The 27,923-nt window shown below is 45.9% G+C and overlaps 1 protein-coding gene across 2 annotated transcripts in view; it reads right to left on the minus strand.

The window, feature by feature from the left end:
- The window catches only part of LOC137350616 (sorting nexin-27-like), a 107,570-nt gene that overhangs the window by 24,800 nt on the left and 54,847 nt on the right, over positions 1 to 27,923 (minus strand). The gene's annotated exons all lie outside the window — the stretch shown is intronic.

The raw sequence follows: 27,923 nt of genomic DNA on the forward strand, positions 1-27,923 counted from the left end.
TACTAACTGAGCCACAAATTGTAATTAACTACAGCACTCGCCAGATCAGGAACAGCCACTATCACTGCTGCTCCATTCGGTCTCATTCACCTCCATTATTCCAGTGGTGTGCAGATTCCCTGTTTGATGAGAGTGCTTCCCCGGACACTTCAAAGCTAAGTGCAGGGTCTGTAAGAAACAACCCTGGGATAGAAGGCTTTTATTTTATTCCATTAAACTTTTCAATAGGAATATTTGCTGTTTACTTCCAGCACTATGCATATAATATACCCATATTAAATGCATATAAACACACATCTATACATTTTTATATATATATTGCAATCAAATTAAGCTTTTCGACATTTAATGGAGCTGTTCAAAGCCATGAGCGACTTTGATAGATAGGGAGAAAATATTTCCACTGGCTGGAGGGTCAGTAATCAGGAGCACACCTTTTAAATAATTGGCAAAAAAAGCTGGAGTGGGGGAAAGAGATGAGGAGAATTTTTTTTCACTCTGTTATGATGATCTGGAATGCTCTGCCTGAAAGAGTGGTGGAAGCAGATTCGACAGTAACTTTCAAAGGGAATTGGATAAATACTTGAAAATGAAATATGTGCAGCGCTATGAGGAAATGGGACTAATTGGATAGCTCTTTCACAAAGAGCCGGCACAGACATGATGGGCCGAATGGCCTCATTCTGCAATCTATTTTATGAGGTGTTGACTCAATATATTGTTGCAACATTTTATTCAGAAACTAAACACTGTCCTTTTAAGGAATAAGATCACGCAGACCCCAAGAGCTGAGAGCAGATGCAAGAGGCAAACCAGCCGGCAGATCATAATGTATAAAAATGCAGGTATCTCAGCGTCAAGCAGAATAATCCTCTGGTGCGCTACAGGGACAAGCCTGCTAAAGCTGCTTTCCCATCAGAGCTGGGTCTCGGGAGACTGACCTAACTGCACTCCTGCTTTATCAATTCAGTGTGGTTAGACTGCCTCCAGACTGGCTGCACCATGGGGTTCTTTACTGCCCATATGTAGACTGGCCATGACATTTTGTCCAATGTGCAGTGATATCATTCGGGCATTGTAATGCTGGTAGTCACCTCTAAATGGGCACCGCTACCAAGAACATAAGAAATTGGAGGAGAAGGCCATAAGTCCCCTTAAGCTTGTTCCACCATTCAATAAGATCATGACTGAACTTGTGCATCAACTCCTCTTTCCTGCCCAATCCCCATATCCCTCGATTCCCGAAATGCCCAAGAATCTATCAATCTCAGTCTTGAACGTACTCAACGACTGAGCATCCACAGCCCTCTGGAATCAAGGTGGGCTGTGAATCTTTGGAACCAGAGTGAAGAAATTTCTCAACTCAGTCCTAAATAGCCAATTCTTATCCTTAGACCATGATCACTGTGGGAAGAGTGAATTTACTGGTTCCTGACAAGCAGTCAGGAAAACCCAAAATGGGTGTCGCAGACCAACAGCGTTTAAAAAAAAAATCCAAACCATGTATCCTAATGTTAATGGTTGACTGTGGGAGATAAAGGCAGCTTAAACTCAGTGACTGAAAAACGCAGATTAAAGACTTGTATTTATCTAGCGCCTTTCATCACCTCAGGCATCCCAAAGCACTTTATAGCAAATAAGTACATCTGAAGTGTTGTCACTATTGCAATGTAGTAGATGCGGCAGCCAAATTGCAAACAGCAAACACCCACAAACAGCAATGAGATAATGATCAGAAAATGTGTATGATGTTAAGGGATAAATATTGGTCAGGATATAGAAGATTAGGATAATCGTGTATTCATACTTCAACTTCCAACAGCCAGTACCAGAAAACATTCTTAATCCATTCCTAAAAATCTCAATGAATATGAAACTTTCTTCCCAGCAGCACAATCTAATGGCATATACTTAATTTCACATTTATTGTAACAGCTGGTATAATTTATAAATACATCAAACTGCCTTTTACACTATGGGGCTGTGCATCCCTCACCGAGTTGACAGCCAGTTTTTGATTTAAGGTTTGGATTTTGCTTTTGAGTAATGAAACTGCTAAATTGTCTGTGGTACAGTTTCACAAACTGTTGGGAGTGATATAACCCTCTGTGCATTCCTTCCCTCTGTAGAAGAGACAATTTGGCCGACTAATTATCGTTCTCTCCTGACTTCTCACCATTCGCTCATTTGTACTGCACAAGCTTAGACTTTCATTAACTCGTTATGATTCCACCCCAGCCGCCAAAGAGAAGAAAATGTCAATTAGACCACCCACTCCCAAAGAAAGCATCACAAACAATTAAAGCAGCTTACCCAGATATTATTTTGATGAATGGTGAGAGATGCAGGGCGGCACAGTGGCGCAGTGGTTAGCACCGCAGCCTCACAGCTCCAGTGACCCGGGTTCAATTCTGGGTACTGCCTGTGTGGAGTTTGCAAGTTCTCCCTGTGTTTGCGTGAGTTTCCTCCGGGTGCTCCGGTTTCCTCCCACATGCCAAAGACTTGCAGGTTGATAGGTAAATTGGCCATTAGCAATTGCCCCTAGTGTAGGTAGGTGGTAGGGAAATATAGGGACAGGTGGGGATGTGGTAGGAATATGGGATTAGTATAAATGGGTGGTTGATGGTCGACACAGACTCGGTGGGCCGAAGGGCCTGTTTCAGTGCTGTATCTCTAAACTAAACTCTAAACTACCACAACACAATGTAATGCACAATTCATCAGTGCCCCATCGTCTTTGGTAATTAATGCCATTAATCCCAGTGTGAGACACTAAAATACCTCATGAATATAGCAGCAATGATGCATTCCTAACAACCTCTACTGTATTCTTATATCAGGCATCAACACAATAAGTACTTCAGCTACCCATAATAGAATTGCATTCAGATAATGTGCAGTCACTGTTATAATGTAGGAAATGCGGCAGCCAATTTGAGCATAGCAAGGTCCCACGAGCAGCAATGTGATAGATTAACAGATAATTTGCTTTTTAAATGACGTTGGATGAGAAATAAATATTGGCCAGTACATCATTAAGAGGACCACTGAACGCATTCACTTATGCAGTGACCCTATTAAGCATCAACTTTGCAGCCATCATTTTTACTGCAATCTAGAAATTGAGCCTAGAAAAGGCTAGGAGCAATTTTAATGCTTTACTATTCAAGGAATGACTATTGATGAGGAAATCAGATCAGCTCAAAGTAAAGAGTGAGGTCCTTTCATCAACAACTAAAAATTTCATATTATGGTCAAGTTCCAATTCATTGAGATTTTCCCCTCACCATCACAAATAGTGGATCATCCAACACGAGGCAGTGCAACACAGACACCACCTCAGATTGACATGATACTTTCTTGATTGTAGGCCACAGACCGAATGGATAACCCCCTTTGACTTGATTTCTCTCAAATAGCATCGGTCATTAAAAGCTGGCCAGCATCAGCAGCGTTACTGGACTACAGAAAGTTTGACACATCGATCCTGGCTTTATTTCAGTCTGGAGGCTAACAGCAACTTCCACTTGTATATCGCCTTTAACATAATAAAACATTCCAAGGCACTTCACAGAAGCATCATCAGACAGAGTTCAACACAGAGCCACATAGAGATATCAGGACAGGTGACCAAAAGGTTGGTCAGAAGTAGGTTTTTAAGGAGTGACATTTAGAGTTGAGGTAGTGGAAGGTTGAGGGAGGGAATTCCAGAGCTTGGGGCCACCACTCAGGGCCAAAACCTGACAGGAGGACAAATACATTCCGGCACGCAGACATTCGAACATGCACCAAGAACGGACGGCATGTGAAGAACAAAAGTAATATTTTCTTCCAATAAACCATGACAAATAAAGAGAAATAAATTCATGCAGTAATCTTAAAATTTGATCTGCCAAAAATGCACTTTTACCATCATCCTGATGTGTTCAAATGGACAGTTGAAAAGTGGGCAAGCCATCTCTTTCTACAGAGTTATTCAAATTGTCTTTTTGATTGGCGATAGCACTCAACAAAGGAAGAGTAAGTGACTTCAAGAAGTTGCAGAGTCTGATGGAAGATTATAAGCAGCAGTAGCGACATAATAATTAACTTAGACTACTTCAGTGGTCCTGTCAATATAACAGCACAAGGGAGCTGAATTAACCACCGGGTCAGACTGTGTTCATAGTCACTGGGGATGGTCATATTGTCTTTCTATGCCATGAGCATGCAGGATAAGCAACATGTTCCCCCACCCACTCCGCAGGTCCCCCCACCCTCAAGGCCACCAGCACTCAGCATTGACAAAATGGTTCACTAATTCTTTGCAGGTATCGGATTTTCACAATGGGACGGCAAGGGTGAAAGGGTCGTTGTGATGTCTATTGGATGCGCAATGTGGCACAGATTGCACTCGGTCATTCTATCTGAGGGGTGGGGGTGAGGGGGGTGGGGGTGGGGAAGGTTTGCCAATCTCAGCTGTTCCTTTTGAGTAAGTAACTGAGGGAAAAGACAGCATCTTCCAGCACAGTCAGAAAAATAAGTCCTCTACAGCCAATGTGTTTGTTCCTTCTCTCCCCAACTTACATCCCATAGGCGACCACGCAGCCCATCATGTCTGTGTCGCCTCTTTGAAAGCTGTCCAAATAGTCCCAATCCTCTGCTCCTTCCGCATAGCCCTGCCATTGTTTTTTTCTTTTCAAGTGTTTATCCAATTCTTTTTTCAACATTACTACTGAATCTGCTACTACCACCCTTCTGCTGTCTTTAAAAACAAAACTAATTGCCTAAGTGTTTTGCCAATGAATTTAAATGTGTCTCCTCTCGTTACTGACCCTCCCGCTAGTGGCAACAGTTTCCCCTTACTTATTCTACCAAAGTCCTTCCGCATTTTGAATGCTCTAATAACATAGGAAAATAGAACATTGGAGAACGTAGGTCAATCAGCCTATCAAACCTGCCCTGCCATTCAATATTATCATGGCTGATCATCCACTTCAATGCCTTAAATCTTCCATTAACCTGCTCTGCTTGAAGACCAATCACAGCTTCTCCAGTCTCATCACGTAACTCAAGTACCATTCTAGCAAATCTCCTCTGCAACCTCTCTAAGGCCTTGACCTTTTCCCTCAAGTGGTGACCAGAATAGGACACAATACTCCAATGGAGGTAGATATTCTAGAGGAGTCAGATCTCAACAAACTGACAAGATGAGTACTTGCTGGTACACAAATCAAGGCCACTCAACATACCATGTCTTACATAATTTGGAAAAGCCTGTAAGAAAAGCAAACTGTGAACAGTTAATTATGCAATTCACTGATGGAACAAAAGATGAACGAGGACATCAAGTGAGCAAAGCTGAATTGCTGCAAAGTAGTCAATAAAAAGCTATTCAAAAACACCAGGTTGGTCAGGAACTATTGCAACCAATAGGCTACCCTGGTTGGGTTTGATTGACACCACATTCCTGCTGAGATTGGACACTCTTGGCATCAGTTTTGGTGTCAAAAGTTCTTGCCCTGCCATAAGCGGCCGAACGTGCTACAGAAACAAGCCACAGATTGCCGGGCGAGGCCACAGCCAAAACCCTCAATGCTGAGCATTTAAGCTCTGCGTGTTGAGCATTTCTATATGTTTCCAATTCCCACCACTCTTTCGTTGACTTTTCAGAATAAAGGTACATGAAACCACATGAATACGGCCAAATGGAACCACAGCATGGCTACCCGACACAGACAACGTGTCTCGGGGTCAGGTCGCTCTTCCGGGTCCAGCATTCGGGCTCAGGTCGGGTTGGACACGCACTATCACCTTCGGTACGTAGCTCCAATTTTAATGTGCCTTTTAAACAACCTTTCAAGTCCAGTTACAGTTTTTGTTGCTTATCTGTACAAGCTTAAAAAGTGAAAAACGGAAACTAGGTTAACTGAACATCCCAGTGGTCGGGTCAGGTCAGGGGCAGGTAAAAATGAAAGGACTCCGGCTGGGTCAGTTTTCATTTGCAGACCCTAGCCAGCCTTTAAATGGAACAGCCCAATCATATGCATTTTTAGTGACATGTATAGATATCTACGAATGATTGCCTGCAGGGGATGGATGGCAGGTGGGACAGAAAGAACAAGATAGTATGTGCCTTGGATGAGGACAGTGCCACACTAGCCAAGATGGCCCCTGCAGTCAAACAGCCGGCTTACATGCATCACCACCATGGTCATGTGGGTCGGGGAGAGAGGGGGGGGGGGGGAAGGAGAGAAAGAAAGAGGGAGGAGGGGGAGGAGAGATAGAAGAGAGGGGGAGGAGAGATAGAAGAGAGGGGGAGGAGAGATAGAAGAGAGGGGGAGGAGAGATAGAAGAGAGGGGGAGGAGAGATAGAAGAGAGGGGGAGGAGAGATAGAAGAGAGGGGGAGGAGAGATAGAAGAGAGGGGGAGGAGAGATAGAAGAGAGGGGGAGGAGAGATAGAAGAGAGGGGGAGGAGAGATAGAAGAGAGGGGGAGGAGAGATAGAAGAGAGGGGGAGGAGAGATAGAAGAGAGGGGGAGGAGAGATAGAAGAGAGGGGGAGGAGAGATAGAAGAGAGGGGGAGGAGAGATAGAAGAGAGGGGGAGGAGAGATAGAAGAGAGGGGGAGGAGAGATAGAAGAGAGGGGGAGGAGAGATAGAAGAGAGGGGGAGGAGAGATAGAAGAGAGGGGGAGGGAGATAGAAGAGAGGGGGAGGGAGATAGAAGAGAGGGGGAGGGAGATAGAAGAGAGGGGGAGGGAGATAGAAGAGAGGGGGGGGAGAAAGAAGAGAGGGGGGGGAGAAAGAAGAGAGGGGGGGGAGAAAGAAGAGAGGGGGGGGAGAAAGAAGAGAGGGGGGGGAGAGAAAGAAGAGAGGGGGGGGAGAGAAAGAAGAGAGGGGGGGAGAGAAAGAAGAGAGGGGGGGAGAGAAAGAAGAGAGGGGGGGAGAAAGAAGAGAGGGGGGGAGAAAGAAGAGAGGGGGGGAGAAAGAAGAGAGGGGGGGAGAAAGAAGAGAGGGGGGGAGAAAGAAGAGAGGGGGGGAGAAAGAAGAGGGGGGGGGAGAAAGAAGAGAGGGGGGGGAGAAAGAAGAGAGGGGGGGGAGAAAGAAGAGAGGGGGGGGAGAAAGAAGAGAGGGGGGGGAGAAAGAAGAGAGGGGGGGGAGAAAGAAGAGAGGGGGGGAGAAAGAAGAGAGGGGGGGGAGAAAGAAGAGAGGGGGGGGAGAAAGAAGAGAGGGGGGGGAGAAAGAAGAGAGGGGGGGAGAAAGAAGAGAGGGGGGGGGAGAAAGAAGAGAGGGGGGGGAGAAAGAAGAGAGGGGGGGGAGAAAGAAGAGAGGGGGGGGAGAAAGAAGAGAGGGGGGGGAGAAAGAAGAGAGGGGGGGGAGAAAGAAGAGAGGGGGGGAGAAAGAAGAGAGGGGGGGGAGAAAGAAGAGAGGGGGGGGAGAAAGAAGAGAGGGGGGGGAGAAAGAAGAGAGGGGGGGGAGAAAGAAGAGAGGGGGGGGAGAAAGAAGAGAGGGGGGGGAGAAAGAAGAGAGGGGGGGGAGAAAGAAGAGAGGGGGGGGAGAAAGAAGAGAGGGGGGGGGGAAGAAAGAAGAGAGGGGGGGGGAGAAAGAAGAGAGGGGGGGGGAGAAAGAAGAGAGGGGGGGAGAAAGAAGAGAGGGGGAGGAGAGATAGAAGAGAGGGGGAGGAGAGATAGAAGAGAGGGGGAGGAGAGATAGAAGAGAGGGGGAGGAGAGATAGAAGAGAGGGAAGGAGAGATAGAAGAGAGGGGGAGGGAGATAGAAGAGAGGGGGGGGAGAAAGAAGAGAGGGGGGGGAGAAAGAAGAGAGGGGGGGGAGAAAGAAGAGAGGGGGGGGAGAAAGAAGAGAGGGGGGGGAGAAAGAAGAGAGGGGGGGGAGAAAGAAGAGAGGGGGGGGAGAAAGAAGAGGGGGGGAGAAAGAAGAGAGGGGGGGGGGAGAAAGAAGAGAGGGGGGGGGGAGAAAGAAGAGAGGGGGGGGGGAGAAAGAAGAGAGGGGGGGGGGGAGAAAGAAGAGAGGGGGGGGAGAAAGAAGAGAGGGGGGGGAGAAAGAAGAGAGGGGGGGGAGAAAGAAGAGAGGGGGGCGAGAAAGAAGAGAGGGGGGGGAGAAAGAAGAGAGGGGGGGAGAAAGAAGAGAGGGGGGGAGAAAGAAGAGAGGGGGGGAGAAAGAAGAGAGGGGGGGGAGAAAGAAGAGAGGGGGGGAGAAAGAAGAGAGGTGGGGGGAGAAAGAAGAGAGGGGGGGGGGAGAAAGAAGAGAGGGGGGGGAGAAAGAAGAGAAAGAGGAGGGGGGAGAAAGAAGAGAAAGAGGAGGGGGGGAGAAAGAAGAGAAAGAGGAGGGGGGGAGAAAGAAGAGAAAGAGGAGGGGGGGAGAAAGAAGAGAAAGAGGAGGGGGGGAGAAAGAAGAGAAAGAGGAGGGGGGGAGAAAGAAGAGAAAGAGGAGGGGGGGAGAAAGAAGAGAAAGAGGAGGGGGGGGAGAAAGAAGAGAGGGAGTGGGGGGGGGAGAGAAAGAAGAGAGGGAGGGGGGGGGGGGAAGAGAAAGAAGAGAGGGGGGGAGAAAGAAGAGAGGGAGAGTTGGGGAGGGATGAGTGGAGGGAGGGGAGAAAATTAGCAAGGAGAAAAAAAAAACTTTGTACAAAGTCTCAGGTACCAACATTCTCAACTTCAACAGCACCAAGATTCCCATTTTTTTTAAAAAACATGATCCCGAAAACAGAACTGAAAGGGAGCATCAGGAATTTAGACGCCTCTACAGACTTTATAGTCGAAGCAGATGGAGAAACCCGGAGCCAATGCAGGTCAGCAATTAGGAGGCGATGGCAGAGGTGGTGGTGCGGGATTGGATAAGGGAAGCAGAATTTTGAATGAGCTGAACTTTATGGAGGGTGGAGGATGCAGTCAACCAGCGAAACACCAGAACAATTGAGTCTGCAGTGGACAAAGTTCATCTACCAGGGTTTCAGCATCAGGTGAGCCGACATAGGGGAAGAAGGAAGCGATGCTGAGGTGCAAGTAGGCGATTTTACAATTGAGAATATATGGATTGGGAAGATCAGCTCGGGATCAAACAGAATGGCAAGACTGAAAACAGTCTGACAGGAGACAGAGAAAAGGATGGAGTTGAATAGCTACACAGTTTGAGGTGGAAGTCTAGATTGGCAGATGTAGACTTCTCAATGATTACCTGGAGAAAAATCCAGGAATGGACATTGGACAAGCAACATAAAAGCATAGATCCTGTGGAGTTGTTGAGAGGGGTACTGGGGTTGAGAGCTGGGTGTCATGAACATACATGTGGAAAGTGACTGTGTCTGCTGATGTCATAAAAGAGGCAGCATGTAGATGCAGAAGGTGGGGGGTGTGGGGGAAAAAGAGAGCGGAAACCAGAGGTAAATCTTTGGAGGTGAGGCAAAAAGCCATTACTAGAGATGCTTTAGCTATAAGGAGATGGACAAGAGCGGAACCAACGGAGGGCAGCCCCAAGGAGTGGGACAAAACAGGTATCGATGTCGTCGACCATGTCAATGGCCATCGAGGTTGTGGATGCGAGGACACATGAACACACAAGTCAGATGATTTCTCCATTTCACACTGAGCTGGGGTTGCTGGAGGAAATTTGGAGTTGTGACTGCCCAACCTCAACCAAGGGAGGGAGAAAATAATGCAAAAGTCAGATCTTCTTGGGGGAAGGTGGATACGGGGCAACAGAGCCAGGGAGAAAATGAGGGAGACACACACAAGAGGAGTTAAGAAACTATGCAGTTGTGTATTAAACACTGCTCTGTACACAGTACAACCATGTCTGAAGCTTGTTTAGAGAAAGTTGAAGAGGCTGTTACATAGTGCTGTACACATCTCTTCACAATTGCCAGCTTTAATTGAGGAGATGCAGAGCCCACTACATTTCCAGCAACAAATGGGGTCTGTCCAAACATCCTGTTGACTCAGTGGGAAATCATGGAAACGGACTTTGGACAGTGATGGACTCATGCAAGTTGTAGTGCCCAAGTATTCCAGGGCCAATCCAATGGTTTCTGTTCTTCATGGCTTGCCAAGACATCGGTCCTCTGCGTGTGGAAAGAGTTTGAGACATCCATCATGTATAGAGAAGTATCAGCAATTCATGCTGCCGAGAAGCTTTTGATTGGAATAATCATTTCTTAAACTGAAGCCACCTGTTACATCAGATAATCCACACTGGAGAGAAAGCATCTGAATGTCCTGTGCATAAAAGACAATTCACATTTCTGTTAACTTCTAAGATTACCCAAGAGGCGCGTGTGGGTTGGGTGGGGGGGCGGGGGTCACTGAAAAAATATTTTCAATTCAAAAGTAGTGAAAGACTTCGAGGGTGCTTGGAGTTACTGCACTGGAACAGGCCATTCAGCCCATCAAATCCGTGATGGAGTTTTTCCTCCATCAACCACTTGGTCTAATTCCACTCTTCTGATCATTCCCTATAAGCCTTTAACATTCTTCTCATTTACACAACTAATTACCTTTCAAATGAATTTATGGACTCCTAAAAGTAGTTTGTGCTGGAGAACTCCAAATTCTAACGAACCTCACTGTAAATACATTTTTTTCTAATCTCCACTGTTCCAACTAGGTGGGAAAGGGGTCTAGGGGTTCCCTCTCAGCCTTTTCCTGGTTTGGCCATTACAGGGTTTAATTTTTAAAACACCGGGTTTTTAGCTTCCCCTCAGTGAATCCTTGTTCAATGCTCTCCAATTGTAACGGCAAAGAAATCAACCAGACAGGTTTTCTTACATTTAAACAAGAAAGGCACAAGTTTATCCACCTTAAAACTCTTAATCAGTTAAAACTACTAAAAATACACAACGTGACCATACCAGCATGCATGCGCGATAAACACACACGCAGATAGACACAGAAAAGGGGAAAGGTTTGAAGCAGCAGCTGGAGTTCATTTACTGTCTTTTGAGTTCGATGTAAAGTCTTTGAGTTCAGTTAAATCTTGCCATCTCGTTGGGGCCCAGTGCGCACACTCAAACTTGTTTCGATGCTTTTCTGTCTTGAGGCTTAGTTTCTTCCATAGGTTCCTGTCTTTGCGTGAGAGGGAGACAGACAGGGAGATGCTGTCTTCTTGAAATCCAGTTGGTCTCTTTTCAAACTGTTCTGTGAACACAATTCAAACCAAACCTGGGCCAGCAGGCCAGTCATGTGATTAGCTCTTTTTTTTTTTGGAATAACCTGCCCAGCAAAATTTTGTGGATTCTTTCGATCTTAGTAGACATCCTCGGTAAGGGAATATTTTCACATATTCAACGTCTTTTGATCAAAATCCATTTCGTTAATTGAATCAGGCGGTAGTTCCATTGTCTTCTCCAGGCAACTGTCTTTTAGAATGTGAATGTTTCCAGCCACTGTCCTTTTAGAATGCAAGTGCAGCCATGTTTTCAGTGCAGTAAGAGTTTAAAATTAATGTTCCACATGATGAAATTAATATGCCTCATTCTTGGCAGGTATGGTTTTCCTCACACCACTAACTCTGGAGCATCTTAATTTATGTTCTAGTTAAAATCTCACTAACCAGTGGAAACATCACACATCACTATGTAATCTGGAACAATCTTCCTGACATTTGAAGACCTTGATCAGCTCTTCCCTTCAAGCTCAACTCTAGTCAAAAAGCTCTAGCTTCCCCCTTCATAGACATAACCACTCCGTTAGTTTTTTCGGGGGGATTAACGTTAGCTATTTTTGGGTTCAGCACCTCAGACCACTCCCTAAGCTGACACTCCCCATGCTTTATAATATGCCAGCAAAGAAAATCTACTTCACTCCATTTCAGCTTAATAGTTTTGCGACATGCCCTCATGTGATCTTCAGTGACTTCAGAACATAGTTATTGCTACACTAGGCTCTGGCTTAGACTTTAACTCACCAACTTATCTGACAATAAAAGGAAAATAGTGAACAATGGTAGTGCCAAGAACGCCGATAGACTTAGAAAAGCCGACGGCAAAATCAGCAATAAGTCAGATGAGATTTAGACTAGAGAAAGACACTAAGAAGTCACTTTCAATGGGATTTTCATTCCCCCCACCTGAAGATCAGAGAGGAGGTTAAGCTGTATGGTTAAGCAGTCACGCTATAAAATACATGGAAGTTTTAAGCACCAAGGGAAATTTAAAAAGTAGATGAGCAAAGAATGGAATCAGCAGCTAAAAAAGTCAGAAGGCTGAATGACACTGGATAAGATCATTCACGCAAGAACAGCAGCAGAAGGGCAAAAAAACCTCAGGTTCTTCATATACAGATACATATACACATGTATAATATCAGGCTGCAAGAATATTTTGAAGTTTTACTCGACATTTAATGGGGGTCAAAATACTTTAGAAAGTTTCCATGATGAGAATAAATGGGTAGGATCAAGAAAAAGCTGGCATAGATCATACACAGAAGTGGAGAGATTCATGGGTTCTAAATCTATGGTATGTGTTCTTAGCTACATATTAAATGCAATTTAAGCAACAACCAATTCAAACTGAAAATTTAATGTGAATGTTGGCTTGTTTGAAACAACGGACAATTTCAAATTCAGAGCGTAGTGGAGTGCAGGCTTGGTGACACAAAGGCAGAATCCTTGTGCAGGAATCAAAATAAGGCGAGCAAGATGAGCTCAAAGGCCTTTTCTGCTGTGCCCTTATATGGGGTGAATTTTCCTTCCTCAATACACATTTCTGCTAATTTCAAATGGTACACTTAATTTAATCTGCTGCACTAGCCAGATAGTCTGAGAGATTTGATGCCATGCTCCAGGAAATAGTAACGATGTGCAATAATGTCAGATGTATTCATGCACACAGTTCCCCGTCACATTGCATTTCCAAATCAGAGCTAGTACAGAATGGGTGATTTTCTATGCAGAGTGAAAGCATTCATTTCACTTCTGCTCAGAGAATCGCGTACAAACTGCAATTTTCAAGTTTCATTACCCCTGGAGAGGCGCAATGTCAACAAAATAAAATCTGCCTTGATCTGAATCTACCTCAGCTCTACAAAATCTGCCTTCACCAAAGGATTGGCCAGACTTCAGCAAAGCAGTCTCATCTCCTCTCAAAATAGACTACCTCAGTGTCCAAGCTGCTTTCAGCACCGCCTGACAAAAACAACTTGATCTGCGAAAGCATCTATTCCAGATTCAAAGAATGGAAGCTTTAATTGGAGTGCATATTGACACTGCTGTGTCAGCCATTTAATTGGAGGTAGGGTTGGACGTGTGGCTTTAATTCATGAGCTATACAGCAGTCTCCCAAGTGCAGCAGTACTCGATAATGCATCAAGTGGAGCATAGTTCCAGAATATAAATTACATGTCTAAAATCAACCCCGATCACTCAGCAGTGCAGTCTCCAGATGCAACTGTGGAGGGAATTACCCAATCGTGTCCATTCTGGCCTGGACTATGGAGCAGCAAAAACAAAAGTGAAGCTCAGTGACTCGCTGACTATTGAGTAGACAATCTACCGTGGCAGTATCTCAAATTAAGTAAACCAAACAATGGTACTTTCCCCACCCTCCTGGCTCAATGACAGCATTCTCTCCTCTATATCAGGAGTTGCAGGTCTGAATCCCACTCCAGGCAGTCCCAGCGAGATGAGAGCTCCAGCTCTGAATTCTGGCTTGACATCCAGCGAGACCCTTAAAGTTGGTATGGGTGACCCCATCACCTTCACCCATCTTCCCCCCCACTTATAGGTTGCAGCAGCACATAAAACCCTCCCACTGTATATGACTAATTACCCTAATAGTGGGTAAAACGTGATCGCTGCTTCGAAGGAGTACTCAATGTGGGCCATCAGCCTGCAAATCCTTACACTGATTCACACTATTCTCCAAGGGAAGCACTTGAAGATACAAGAAGAACAGCAACCTCCCTGTTCATTATAGGGTTACGGCAGCACAAAAACCATTGGTCTGAAATAGGGAGCTTTTGACTTCAGCATTTCCAGTGCTACTATTCAAATAGTACAAATCATTTATAATATGGATGATGAATTCTGATAATAACAGGGAATTCAAGTTAGAGACACACCAATGGGGAAAGGTTATTTGGTCCAGAAGTAGTAATATGTGTTCAATGATCTGTTACGGCAGATAGATCCATGACATCCCAGTGCTTACTGCATTAAAAAAAAAGACAAATAATGGACTGGGCTGGATGAGGGGGAAACAGTTAATTTCTTAGATCTCAACCCTTGAACCCATTTATAATCTTAACCAGAGTAACCATTTTTCTATAATATTCTACATAATTATTTCCTTACGGTTCCAACTGACTGACTTTTTTAAAACTCCCAATATACTAATTTTTAAACTTCTGACTACTCATTTGAACTATACAAACCTAGATTCATTTTGTCAATTCCTCTCAAAGTCTTTAAAATCAGGTCACCATAAAACAATTTCCTTATAACTTGACTCCCGATCGCCGTTTCCTACACCATCTCAAGCGCAACAACATTTTAATGCTTTAATGACCAGAACTCTGCACAGAACTCATGATAGATGTGAGCAACAGCTGGCTCAGTTACTGTTACTATAAGCAGGCTGTTTCTCAAAACAATCTGTGCAAGGAACACACTTGCTCATAACATTATGCGGGAGAGTGAATATATACAAAATATAGCTCCACACAGACAAAATGAGGTAAAGAGAAATGACTAAAGATAGTATATTTCATAGCTAAACTGCTGGATTATTGTAAAAGAAAACTGATTGATGCATCAACTTTCACCACCTCAGGATATCGCAAAGTGCTTTATAGCCAATGAAACACCTTGAGTGCAATCACTGTTATAATACAAGTTTGATAGACCCTACATCAATGTATGCCAACTCTTCAAGTTACACTCTACACAATCTTCACCCAACAGGTCCTTCAAAAACCATTTTGAAGATTACTCCTTGAACTAATGTCATAATTTATTGGTCAACAGTTTCCAGACATTTCAGAACTAAGTTTTAATAACTGAATTATACTGACTACCCTCTAATCCTATGGAATCTATTCCAAGATTGCTAATTCTTGTACCTACAGAATGCAATCTTCGCCAAAGAATATTGCTATTAAAGTGCGAGAGTCTCTCAATTAGTCTGTATTGTAATTTCAAGTGGTCTGTGGTTCGATTACTTATCCAGCTATTTGATTTGTCAATGAGAATCATGTGGCCTATTGGGGAGAGGGGGAGTGGGGACCATAAGATGACGACGACTCAACATTTCTTTCCTTCCTGTAATGGGTGGCTGCCCTGATGCATCAGTTTAAACTCCATTCCTTCCTCAACCTCACTGGCTCAACGTAACATGACTCAGTTCTCTCCCACAACTCAGCATCAGGCTGCATGTTGTACTCTTACCCTGATCTCCCAGCTCAGCTCTATCATAAGCTGCAACAGGAGCTCAAGATTTCCTACTATGGTCATTTTTCGTTATTCTGCTCCCAAACTAGTAACTTCTAATCAATCCCTACTTTCCAGCAATTACAGGCTGCAGAGTCTCCCTTCCAGACGTGGCCCACTTCATACTCTGGCTCCATTTGCAGATCAGGGGTCTACTTCCGCTTACTGTGCACCGGGGCCTGATGAATATTGGGGACCCGGCACTCAGGCAGCCCATGACTGCAGCAGAAAGCTAGTGCACCCTCCCCTCTGAAATCTAACACATCATTCAGCAGTGAACGCTGATGTGGTCTGAGGCTGGAACAAATACAAATAAATACCAGAGGGGGTCCTTGCTCTTGGACTGCTATCCAACGACCTCTGGCATTTCTACAAGTTAGACAAGGCCAAAATGGCCGTGACATCTTCCACTAAATAGCCCAGAGATGCTCACAAAGGTTCACAAGTATTGCCACCAAGATGAGATAACAAGAGAAAAAGGGGAATTGGAAAGTGTCTCCAATGAAATGATTTGAGCTCAAAACTTGGAGGAATTGGAGACAATTTGAAACCCCAAGGGAAGAAAGGAATTCTTCGAGCAAGATTTTCAGAGGGTAGTCACGCCAGAGAGAGTTGGGACTTGGTAGAAGGGGAGGAAGCAGCGATGACTATGTACAGGTCAGGGAAAGCAAGGAGCGGCAGGTTAAAGCAGGAATGTGTAGAGCAAAAAGGTGGTAAGGACTCAGATCAAGAAAATTCACAGGATTATAATGGCACCAAGAAACAGGAGATGGCTCAGGGAGGGAGGGAGGGGAAGGGATTAGCATTTCATTTCGAATGCAGGAGTAATAGGAGACTTGAAAGTTAGGGAGTGACTATTATCTTTTGCAGTCTAGATCAAAAATTCTGATGATCTGTTGCTTCACAGGCACGAGGGGTCATTTCAAAAAGGGTGGAAGAGATTATGGAAGGGGAGGGACAGCAGCAACTCATCATGGGCACGTGGCAGCTGACAACATAGGAAAGAAAAAAATTCAAGTCCCACAAAAGGAGTTCAGAGTTTAAGTCTTGGATTAGGAATGAAAAGGGTAGCAACCCCATTATTCCTCCAGCAGGAGAAAGCCTGGTTTTTCCTTTAAAAACAGAGGGTGGTGAGGCTGTAGATGCAGGACCAGAGTTAGGGGATTGAAGCAGAGTCCATTTCAACTTTTAAGAATATGCTGGATGGGTGGTTGAAGAGCAAAAAGAGAGACCTGGGTAATATGCAACTAGGACTGCTGCATGTGTGGAAAATGAACACCAATATAGGAACTAGTGGACGAGAAACTCTTCCCATGTTCTAACATCTACCTAAGAGCTAATTAATTATAAGCATGGAATTATTATTTTCAACTCAAATTCAGCCCAGATTGATGGAAGCAAAGGCATGGTGTCCAACAGCTGCAGGGTACCTGAAGTGGATGAAGCTGGGAGCAGTCGCATCCTGTTTGTATTGAGCTTAAACCCATAACATAGAGTAAGGCGTCCCTCTGGTGAAAGGATTAAAAACAGGGGGTACTCAGAGTTGGGGGGTGGAATTCAGCACTACTTGAGCAAAATTCAAATACCAATTGGAAATAAAAAGATCAGTAAAAGTGACCATGAAGCTGTAGGATTGTCATAAAAACCCAACCAGCTCATTAGTGTCCTTCAGGGGATGAAGCCTGCCTTCCTTACCTGGTCTGGTCTATGTGACACAGTCGGTCCAGAGGAAAACCACAAAGCAAAAACATCCAAAAGCGGTACAGGCCACCACCCAAACCAGTGGCAAGAGGAGGCTACCTTCTGAATCAGACTGCAACAGCTCCTCTTCACTGGACGGGGGAATGCTGGAACGACAGCCCCTTCAAAAGAGGCAGCAGATCTCCAAGGAGATGGAAGATGAAGCATCCCAGCCCCCGGGCACTGGAAGCTGTGATGGGCCCGGCGTGCCCCAACCCCAAAGCGCCACACGTAACAACGTGGCCAACGCATCTCAGCTCCGGGACACCGAGAGCAAAGACACGTCTGGCACAGCTCAGCTCCGGAAAGCCGCGGGCAGTGATGTTTTCGAGGAGGAACAGATGGAATCAGCAGAGGATAACCCAATCTTTGCTGCCTACAAGACCCCCCCCCCCCCCCCCCACCGATGTCACCCCAGCGGAACAACCACTGCATGAAAAACCAGGAGGGGTTTCTGAGCCTAACTATTGTGAAACAGCTTGCTCACACGATGGGTATGCAGGAACATCCCGAAGGACTGGGACTAGCAAGGACAAATGGTATGGGAAGCAACAACTAACTTTAAAAAAAAGGGTGTAAAGATTGCTTCCATTAATGTGCGTAGCATTAGTTTAGTTTAGAGATACAGCACTGAAACAGGCCCTTCGGCCCACCGAGTCTGTGCCGACCATCAACCACCCATTTATACTAATCCTACACTAATCCCATATTCCTACCACATTCCCATCTGTCCCTATATTTCCCTACCACATACCTATACTAGGGGCAATTTATAATGGCCAATTTACCTACCAACCTGATCAAAGTTTTCAAGGGGGCAGCTGATAGAGAAGACAGAGAGAAACTATTTCCATTGATTGGGGAATCTAGGAACATGGGGGCATAGTCTAAAAATTAAAGTCAGACCTTTCAGGAGCGAAATTAGAAAACACTACTACACACAAAGGATGGTAGAATTTTGAAACTCTCTTCCTCAAACGTAATTGATGTGAGGTCAATTGTCAATTTTAAATCTGAGATTGACATTAAATCTACTATGCGATGTGTTTCAACCTTGGATTACCTCGCCAAGGTCAAAGCCGACCTACTGTTTCTGCAGGAGTGTGGAATACCACACCTCAGCACCTACAGGCAGTGGTCGCGATGGTGGTCCCACGGGCCATCGATCTGGTCGGGGGGTAATGATTGCCATTCCTCCGGCCTGGGTATTCTGCTGCGGGGAGGTAACTTCACCATCTCCGAAGTTAAGGAGGTGGTGGGCGGTCGCCTCCTCGTAGCAGACATAATGTACAACGACGCTCCGCTCCGGTTGATCAACGTGTACGCCCCGGTACAACGCAGCGAGCGGCTGACCGTCTTCCAGCAGCTCCCACTGCTGCTGGCGACGTCCAGGCCGGTCATCCTAGGCAGTGACTTCAACTGCATCATCGATGCGGCTGGACGATCCGGCAGTGACGACAGCAAACTGGACGCTACGTCCAGATTCCTAATAGAAACAGTTAAAGATGCCAAACTGCACGACGTCTTCAGCAAACCTGCAGACGGAGCGCAGCGCAGATACACATGGTCAAGATTGGACGGGTCTGCTCATTCCAGGATTGACTTCCTGTTTGTGTCCCGTCCCGGTCGGATCCACCGACGTCAAGCCGGTGTTCTTCTCCGACCACTGCCTCTTACTGGCCGACTGTCACTTACAGGACGACCAGCGGGTTGGCAGAGGGACGTGGAAGCTCAATGCTACACTGCTGACCCCAGAAAACGTTGAGGAACTCAAAAGGGATTACAAAAGGTTGGAAAACCGTGAAACCCCTCTGAGTCTCCAGTTCACTGGTGGGAAGCGATTAAGGAGATCAAGAGGTTCTTCATCCACAAAGGTGTTCAGAGGGCGAGAGAGAGACAGAGGGAAATGTCCCGACTCCAGAAAAGTATGCAAAATCTGCTCCAGTTGCAGTCAATGGGGGTCGAGGTCAAGGAGGACCTCCAAGAAGCGAAGAGCCAGCAGGCCTCGCTCTTTGCCAAGGAGGCCTCCAAGATCATCTTCCGGTCCAGAGTCCGCTCCATCGAGCGGGATGAGACGTGTTCGCGTTACTTCTTCCAAAAGGTACACAGAGAGAGCTCTGTGATCAGCAGCCTGAAGGAAGAAGATGGCTCGGTAATGTCTTCGCAGTCCAACATACTAAGGATCAGCAAATCCTTTTATGCTGGGCTGTATGACGCGAAGCACACAGACAGCAGAGCCTCCCAGTCCTTCCTGTCATCTATCAGAGGTCTTAGATGACAGCAGGAGGGAGAGACTGGACAAGCCGCTAACTCTGGACGAGCTGACAAAGGCCGTCGAGTCCTTCGAGATGAGTAAAACTCCCGGAAGCGAAAGCTTACCGGTCGAGTTGTACACGGCCCTGTGGGACTGGGTCAGCCCAGACCTGCTGGAAGTATAAGAGAGCATGCGCCTGGCCGGCAGCATGTCAGACTCCATGAGGAAAGGCATCATCACCCTCATTTTCAAGTGGAAGGGGGAAAGGGCAGAAATCAGAAATTGGCAGCCCATCTCATTGCTTAATGTTGACTACAAGATTCTGTCCAAAGTCATAGCCAGTCAAGTCAAGTCTGCTCTGGAGTTGGTGATCCACCCCGATCAGATCTGTACTGTACCCGGCAGGAAGATCTCTGATCGTATCCCTGAGTAGCGCGAGACTATCGCCTACGTACGGGACAGGAGGGTGGACACCTGCCTCATCAGCCTGGACCAGGAGAAGGCTTTTGACAGGATATCGCACACCTACATGACGGACGTGCTTTCCAAAATGGGGTTTGGGGAGGGAATCTGCAATTGGATCCAACTGCTCCACACAAATATCAGTAGCACAGTCTCAATCAACGGGTGGGAATCGGAAAGTTTCCCGATCAAATCTGGAGTCAGACAGGGCTGTCCTCTCTCCCCGGTCTTGTTTGTTTGCTGTATTGAACCCTTTGCTGAGTCTATTAGGAAGGATGCGAGCATAAGAGGGGTGACAATCCCAGGCAGCGGAGGCACTCAGGTTAAAACCTCCCTGTACATGGATGACGTCGCCGTCTTCTGCTCGGATCCGCTGTCCATGCGCAGACTGATCAGCATCTGCGACCAGTTCGAACTGGCCTCGGGAGCCAAAGTTAACCACGGCAAGAGCGAGGCCATGTTCTTTGGGAACTGGGCTGACCGATCCTTTGAACCCTTCACAGTCAGGTCAGACTACCTGAAGGTGCTGGGGATATGGTTCGGAAGGGCCAGGGCTTGCACCAAAACCTGGGAGGAGCGAGTAGCCAACGTACAACAAAAGTTGAGCATGTGGGGACAGCGATCTCTCTCCATTGTGGGTAAGAATCTGGTCATCAGGTGCGAGGTGCTCACGTTGTTGCTGTACATGGCGCAGGTCTGGCCCATACCCCACTCCTTCGATGTGGCGGTCACCCGAGCCATTTTCCGCTTCATCTGGGGATCTAAAATGGACCGGGTCCGGAGGGACACAATGTTCAAATCTCTGGACAAGGGCAGGAAAAATGCACCCAACGTGGCCCACATCCTGATGACCACCTTCGTGTGCGGCTGCATCAAGCTGTGTGTAGACCTCCAGTACGCAAACTCCAAGTGTCACTACGTGCTGAGGTCCTATCTGTCCCCGGTGTTGCGAAGGATGGGCGTTGTCACATTGCCGTGGAACACTCCATGCAGTTGGGCCGTGCCGTACCACCTATCATTCGTGGAGCAGTTTCTGCGGGAAAACACCTTTGACCACCGGTCCATCAGGCAGTGGTCTGCACGGAATGTCCTCAAGGCCCTATGGGAAAAGGAGATGGTGGATCCTGGCGGATGGTTCCCCGAGCAGACCGTCAAAGTCATTTGGCGGAATGCCTCATCACCAGAACTTTCAAACAAGCACCAAGACGTAGCTTGGCTGGTGGTGAGAAGGGCCCTCCCAGTCAGATCCTTCATGCACACCCGAAGTCTCGCCCCCTCCGCACAATGCCCCCACGGTGGCTGCGGTTGCCCACCTCCTCCTGGAATGTGTCTTCGCAAAGCAGGTGTGGAAAGAGATGCAGTCGTTTTTGTCGAGGTTCATCCCAAGCAGCTCTGTAACACAGGAGTCTGTGCTCTACGGGCTGTTCCCAGGGACACACACTGAGACAAACATCAACTGATGCTGGAGGGCTATCAATTCGGTGAAAGACGCCCTTTGGTCTGCCTGAAACTTGCTGGTCTTCCAGCGCAAAGAGTTGTCCACCACCGAATGTTGCAGACTGGCACATTCCAAGGTCCAGGACTATGTGCTGAGGGACGCACTAAAGCTTGGGGCAGCCGCAGCAAAGGCTCAATGGGGAAAGACCACAGTGTAAGGTCCCCCCACCAAGCTGAACTGAGGGGCTGGATCCATGGGAAACCCCTCGAACTGTATCGGGAAAATTTTGTGTGCTGTAAATGTAAAAATGTATATGGCATGACAATGAAATGGAAGGGTTGTGAGGCAACTCATGATTGTATTGAAGGAAACTGATCATCTTTGCACTGTTTGTATTTTTTGACTTGATGCTATTTTAAACTGTTTGGGAATGTAATTTTTACAGATTTTTATGAATAAAGTATATTTTGGAAATGTAACAATCCCACACCACTTTTTCTCTCCAAAGTGACCTTCCAGGCCAAGTGGGTATGGGCAATAAATGTTGACCTTACCAAGAATGAATAATAAGATGCTCTGTATGAACTTATGTTTATATTTATGATGGACAAGCCCCCACGTGGCAAGATATGTTCTGGCAGTGACTGATACACTGGGTACAGGAAGTAAAAGTAGTGTTCACTTGCACAGAATGGAAATACCTCAATTCAACAAGAACAGGATTGCAAAAAAACAAACCACTGTGTTTGGCCCCAGGCAGCAGCAACATGGCACTTGTTTTTCAAGCTTTCTCTGCTAATAATTAGCTAGACTAATGGCCTGGATATTTGTACAAAAGTTTACTAGTGTGAAACAGGACAGTGCCCTGCAGCAACATTCCATGGAACCCAAGTTCTTGATGTGCTGCGAAAGGACAGCTTCAGCTCCAATCCACACTCACTCAAAGCAAACGGTGGCTCGTTCTGACATCCTGTCACTTTTGGTCCCTGGTTGATATGATGACCATGGCCCCCAAGTGTTGCACGTTCCCAATCCTCGAGGTCTGGCAAGGCACAGACAGGTTTGTTAACCCTATGTGTTTGGTTCCTTTTTGATCATCTACACATTGAGAGTCTGGTCTGTAGTGCATTCTCCCAGTTCAGTTTTGAAAGATCCTAAGTGATCAATTAAGGTTATTTTCAGCAGATTAGACTATTTTTCTTTGTTAAAAGTATTAATTTCCTAAACATTGTAGTTACAGGGCTTTTTGGTTTGACTCTGCTCATCCCAATCACTTAAGCCGTGGATACATGAATGCAAAAAATTATACCTGGATTCCAGCTAACACTGTCCAGGAGCTGTAGTACCAAGCCCCAGAGTTTTCTTATTAGTTGCACAATGGATAACTGCCTCGAGATGGTAAAGCAACTGAAACAAGGTAGCCTGCATAGTGTCAGAGACAACTTGATCTTGGATGTTGAACTGCCACATACCAAGTCACTCTTTGCTTAATCCAAATCCTCACATAATGGGTTTAGACAAAGACCTGCTATAAAGTCAGCTCCCCCTCCATGATTCACAATGACAGGATGGAACTGGCTGGAGCCCATCCTCCCTGCAGCTGCTTCCCCACTTCTGTCCCCCACCTCAGACTTAGACATGGGTGGGATGACTCACTGCTGTTGCAGCGTGTCCAGGTATTCTGAACTTTCTTTGCAGATAAATCTGCAACATTGGCTTTGCGCACTCTGCCACAGAATGTTAAGTTTCAGGCCTCACTCTCCAGGCAGCCAGTTTTCTGCACAGCAAAACAGGGGAAAAAAATAATCAGATTGGACATAGATAGGCTAGCAGAATGGACAGACAAGTGGCAGATGGAATTCAATACTGACAAGTGTGAGGTGACTTATTTTGGCAGAAGGGATAGGGAGAAGCAATATAGACTTGATGGCACAGTTCTAAAGAATGTGCAGGAACAGAGGGTCTTGGGGGTGAATGCACATCAATCTTTGAAGGTGGCAGAATATATTGAGAGTAGTTAGCAAAGCATATTGGATCTTGGGCTTCAAAAATAGAGGTATCAGCACTAAAGCAGGGAAGTAATGCTGAACCTTTATAAAGCTCTGGTTAAGCCACAACTGGAGTATTGCATCCAGGTCTGTTTACCACACTTTAGGAAGGATATGAAAGTCCTCGAGAAGGTGCAGAGGAGATTTATCAGAATGGTTCCAGGGATGAGGGATTTTAGTCACAAGGTTAGGTTGGAGGAGAAGCTGGGGTTGTTTGCTCTGGAGCAAAAGAGATAGAGGGGAGATTTGATAAAGGTGTACAAAATCATCACAGGTTTAGGTAATGTAGACAAAGAAAAGTTTCTCCCAGTAGCTGATGGTACACACAGATGGAGGACACAGATTTAAGATTTTGGGCCAGAGGTGCAAGGGGTTGTGAAGAACAATTTTTTTTTTTTTTAAAACACAGCAAGTGGTAATAACCTGGAAGTCTGTCTAGGAGGGTGTGGAAACTGAGATGATCAACAACTTCAAAAGGAATTTGGATGGACACGAGGAAGAGAAATTTTCAGGGCTATGGAGCTCGAGCAGGGGAATGGGACTACACAACAGGGAGCCAGCACGAACATGATGGGCCGAATGGCTTCCTTCTGTGCCGCAAGGACAATGACTCTAGTTTGAAAGCAACTCCAGCAGCTTGGAGAGTATACCTACAACATGCGGCATGAAATGACCCAAAATCAAGAGGAAAACTAAAACCGGAAAGACAGACCGCATTATAACAAGCTTATCACAAATCCTTTAAATACACTAGCCCTGGCTGAAGGTTTGTTATAATCAGCGGAGGAGCTCAAACCTCACTAAGAGGAAACTCTGATAAAGAACAGCTTCATCAATGCTAAATTGATAAGAAATTATTATTAGATCCAAGCACACTGCACGATGCACTTTGTATTACAACATAAAATAGAGCACTTTATAAATTAGGGTATATTCTTAAGGAAGTCGAGGAATGATTATGTACAATCATTAGCGATGAATATAGTTACTTCACTCAAATCTCATCACAATTTATCTTTGCCTTCCCTCCCAACCAGTACCCCAATAACAACAGCACTCCTTGTATACCCTGATAACAATCGACACAAGCTCTCTCACACACACACACACACACACATTAACTGCAAGGAAACCTATATATTTCACAACGAATACCGATCACAGGACTTTCACATGCTCTCTTTGGCACAGCACCACAGTTGGTATAAAGAGGCTTTTTAATGGTCATTTCCCCAGCAACACCAGGGTCAGCCGGTTAGCAACTTAACAGAAGGTGTCAGAGGCCAAAAGATCTCTCATTGCATTTTTACAGAACTGTTACAGTAACATCCCAGTAATATCCTGTGGCACTATTCACTGAGGAATGCATTATCTGCTAACAATGGAGAACACAGATGTCGTCCTAAGGAGTTTGGGAAAATACAAAAAAAATTCTCACAGCAACTGTCTTTCTGCTCATTTCCCTTTCACTTTTTAACCCCTCTTTTAATCCTCTTTCTTGGTTAAGCTGTGGCACACTGTTCAATACATCACTGTCCGACTGCACTGGTTTCAGGCTCCCCTCAGCTCTTCTGTTTCAACACTTTTCACCATCTACAAGGCACAAGTCAGGAGTGCGATGGAATATTCTCCACTTGCCTGGATGAGTGCAGCTCTAACAATACTCAAGCTCAACACCATCCAGGACAAAGCAGGCCACTTGATTGGTACCGCATTCACAAGAGGCACACCATATCTAAAAGATGCACTGCAGGAACTCGCCAAGGTTCCTTCGACAGCACCTTCCAAACCCACAACCTCTACCGCTTAGAAGGAGGGCAGCAGGCACATGGTATCACCACCTGCAAGTTCCCTAAGCCACACACCACCTCGACTTGGAACTACACAGTCATTCCTTCACTGTCACCCAAAGCCTGGAATTCCCTTCCTTGCAGCATTGTGGATGTACCGACACCTGCATCTTTTACCCAAAACCTTCAATGTGTCTTCTAGTCCTTGTACCATTAGTTAATGTCTAACTTATCTGGGCCTGTCATAATCTTGTATACTATTAATTCTCCTCTCTCTCTCCTTTACTCAGAACAAACATAGCTTTTCCAACCTAACCTTGTAACTAAAATCCCCCATCCCTGAAATCATTCTGATAAATCTCCTCTGCACCCTCTCAAGAACCTTCACATTGTTTCTAAGTGTGGTGACCAGAACTGGACACAATAATCCAGTTGTGGCCTAACCAGAGTTTGACAAAGGCTCAGCACAACTTCCCTGCTTTTATACTCTATGCTTCCATATTCTTTGCTAATCACTCTCTCAATATGTCCTGCCACCTTCAAAGATTGAGGCACGTGCACCCTCAAGTCCCTGAACACTCTTTAGAACTGTGCCATGAAGTATTTATTGCCTCTCCCTATGCCTTCTGCCAAAATGCATCACCTCACACTTGTCTGCATTAAATTCCATCTGCCACTTGTCTGCCCATTCTGCTAGCCTATGTCCTGTTGTAGGCCATTCAGATCATCCTCACTGTTTGCCACACCTCCAAGTTTGGAGTCATCAGCAAATTTTGAAATTCTACTCTGTATTCCAAGATCCAAGTCATTTATATATAGCAAAAAAAGCAGTGGTCCCAGCACTGATCCTTGGGGAACACCACTGTCTACTATCCTCCAGTCGGAAAAACAACCAGTTATCATGTCAAGCTGTTTACTCCCCTCAGCCAATGTTTTATCCAACTGGACACTGACCCTCATAGTCCATGACCCTCAATTTTGTTAGCCAGCCTTTTATGTGGTACTTTATCAAATACCTTCTTAAAATCCATATAAAGATCCACCGAATTCCCTTTATCAACCTTCTCTGTTACTTCATCAAAAAATTCAATTATATTAGTCAAGCATAGGTGGTCATGAATATGGGATGAAAAGTTTACCCACAGGGAGAGACTTAGGGAGGACAAGAGGTCAGTGAATTCAGAGGAGACAGAATAGGAGTTGAGATGGCGGTTGAAATCAGTGTAGAGGCTAAGGGAGGAAAACAGTGAAGATATCTCGGAGAGAAAATGTATCGTACTTGGGAAAGCATTAGAGAATGGTGATTTTGAAAGACAGGTGAGGGGTTGAAACAAGGTAAAATGCTCAGAGGAGAAAATGCCAGACAAGTAACGGGTCAGGCCAAGGTGTAACCTGGTTATAAGCGCCATACCAACATCATGATGGTCTTGACAAGGCAAGTGGCGGAAAACGTAGCCAGGCACCCCTCAGCCAGGTTTCCGTGAAGGCCATGATGTCGATGAAATCATCCACAATAAGTTCACCGATGGTAAGGGCCTTGTCCACAACAGAGAGACAGACATTCTGGGAGGGAGATGAGTAGAGGGGAAGCGAGAGTTGATCCGTTGGCAGAGTCCAGTGTCAGTACTGGGAGGGCAAGTTGGACATGCAAATTGCCAAGATTAGCCACCATTGGGCACACTGGGCAGGATGGGGCAATTGAGGTTGTTGCTTATAATGAGCCAGCGCTAAGTGCCTCGATAAGCCGTTTGAAATAGGGACAGAGGGAAGTTGTAGGTTTGTCTAACAGGCAGCTTTTAAATATTTGTTCATGGGATGTGGGGGTCTCTGGCTAGGCCAGCATTTATTGCCCATCCCTAATTGCCCTCGAGAAGGTGGTGGTGAGCTGCCGCCTTGAATCACTGCAGTCCTTGGGGTGTAGGTACATCTACAGTGCTGTTAGAAGGGAGTTCCAGGATTTTGACCCAGCGACAGTGAAGAAACGGCGATATAGTTCCAAATCAGGATGGTGTGTGGCTTGGAGGGGAAATTGCAGTGGTGGTGTTTCCATGCGTCTGCTGCCCTTGTCCTTTTAGTTAGTAAAAGTCGTGGGTTTGGAAGGTGCTGTCGAAGGAGCCTTGGTGAATTGCTGCAGTGCATCTTGTATATGGTACACACTACCGCCATAGTGCATGAGTGGTGAAGGGAGCGGATGGGATATCAATAAAGCGGGCTGCTTTGTCCTGGATGGTGTCGAGCTTCTTGAGTGTTGTTGGAGCTGCACCCATCCAGGCAAGTGGAGAGTATTCCATCACACTCCTGACTTGTGCCTTGTAGATGGAGGACAGGCTTTGGGGAGTCAGGAAGTGAGTTACTTGCCACAGGATTCCCAGCCTCTGACCTGCTCTTGTAGCCACAGCATTTATGCGGCTGTTCCCGTTCAGTTTCTTGTCAATGGTGATCCCCCCCAGGATGTTGATCGTGGGGGATTCAGTGATGGTAATGCCACTGAATGATGGTTAGATTCACTCTTGTTGGAGATGGTCATTGCCATTAAGTGGCAAGTAACATCCACGCCTCACAACAGCTCAAGCCTGGATGTTGTCCAGGTCTTGCTGCATCTGGATGTGGGCTGCTTCAGTATCTGAAGAGTCACGAATGGTGAACATTGCACAATCAGCCAACATCCCCACTTCTGACCTTATGATGGAGGGAAGGTCATTGATGAAGCAGCTGAAGATGGTTGGGTCCAGTACACTGCCCTGAGGAACTCATACAGTCATGTCCTGGGACT

The sequence above is a fragment of the Heterodontus francisci genome, chromosome 35 (genome assembly GCF_036365525.1).
Source record: "Heterodontus francisci isolate sHetFra1 chromosome 35, sHetFra1.hap1, whole genome shotgun sequence".
Lineage (NCBI taxonomy): Eukaryota > Metazoa > Chordata > Chondrichthyes > Heterodontiformes > Heterodontidae > Heterodontus > Heterodontus francisci.